Source organism: Etheostoma spectabile, chromosome 19 (genome assembly GCF_008692095.1).
Source record: "Etheostoma spectabile isolate EspeVRDwgs_2016 chromosome 19, UIUC_Espe_1.0, whole genome shotgun sequence".
Lineage (NCBI taxonomy): Eukaryota > Metazoa > Chordata > Actinopteri > Perciformes > Percidae > Etheostoma > Etheostoma spectabile.
In genome coordinates, this window is record NC_045751.1 from 2,928,159 (window position 1) to 2,929,533 (window position 1,375).

The 1,375-nt window shown below is 40.5% G+C and overlaps 1 protein-coding gene across 1 annotated transcript in view; it reads left to right on the forward strand.

Annotated features, from left to right (window-relative positions):
- Nucleotides 1–1,375, forward strand: part of LOC116707102 (adhesion G protein-coupled receptor L3) — a gene marked incomplete in the record, with an annotated part of 258,534 nt that overhangs the window by 237,652 nt on the left and 19,507 nt on the right.

Sequence of the window (1,375 nt, forward strand, 5' to 3'; positions counted from 1 at the left end):
TATGGTAAGCTCCGTGCCCCCCCCACCCCCACCCGCCCCACGCTCATTAACCCTACTTAGCCAGCGGGTCGTCTCTCTCAATGGTCCACCGAGATCACTTTTTCCAGCTCCTATCCACCCTCTTTTCTCTGCCCTGTTGAGCATATATGCCACCGCCGGGCATGGAGCCGTCTAGAAAAACAAATGAGGGGTGTAAGGAATATATTGCAGTTTGTCAACCCGCTACAGTCACCAGCTGAGACATATTTGGTGGGGTAGAGGAGGGGGAGGAAGTGAGACGGAGAGAAAGAGAGTGAACTCTGCTCAGTATGCAGTGTTTGAGTAATCCGCACTGCGATTATGATTGATTTTGTTCCCGTTCCAACTCGTACTCCACTACCTTTTTCCATCTTCTACTCGCAGGCACACGGACAGCTCTGGGCTCAGAAACAAGCATTATACAAGGAGGACACACACTTACTTGCTGTTTCTCTCCCAACTAGGACAGCCCCGATTTTCTAATAAAATATCTAATTTAATTTTATTGATCCGACTCCTTTAAATCAAATTGCCAGAGTGATATGATGTAAGTATTAACGCTGATGTCAAGCTGTAAAGACAGCTGAGCTACAAGAGATGTGCTCCTAGTTTCACAAGACACCTGTCAGCCATCATTACAAATATTTGGAATCAGTAAATTAACTAATAAATATCCTCACCAACTACAAATGTGACAATACTTTTGTCCCACAGGAGCCAAAATCTGGCACTCCAAACACGCGTAATGCACTTTCACGCTCCAGTTTGGTGCAATGATTCCCAATGCATCTCTGACTCGCCCCTTTCTCTCTGAGATTTACAATCTATGTTTGAAAGAAGGCTAGAGCTTAGATCCATACGTACCCCGGGTTATGTTAACTGTAAACATCCGTAAAGTAAAGAAAGCTTACTGTTTGCTGTAATTTTTGAGGAGTCATTCTGAAAATGTTCCCCTGCAGTGACCACATTTGGTGTGTGTGTTATTGTCTATTTTTGGGATTACTGACTCAGAGAAAAACAAAATAATAAGATACACCAGAGTGTTGAATGTAACTTTTTTTTATAATCCACAGTCACACATAAGACTGTTTTCTGACCAATTACAGTGGTAACAATTTGTTGACGCTTAACTTACGTTTTCTTTTCCTTTTTTCAACACTTTTGATGCCTTTTTCACTTTTTTTGATGTTTTCAACACTACGTAACTAACTAACTAACTTTAGTTTAACAGTTATTTTTGGAATTTATGGTCAATGATCCTCATTTATAGGAAATTATACCTAATGTTTCAGTTAGAAAAGCCAAAACTAGGAATTATTTTGACTAAAATTAAAGGAATGGATGTTGATGGATAATC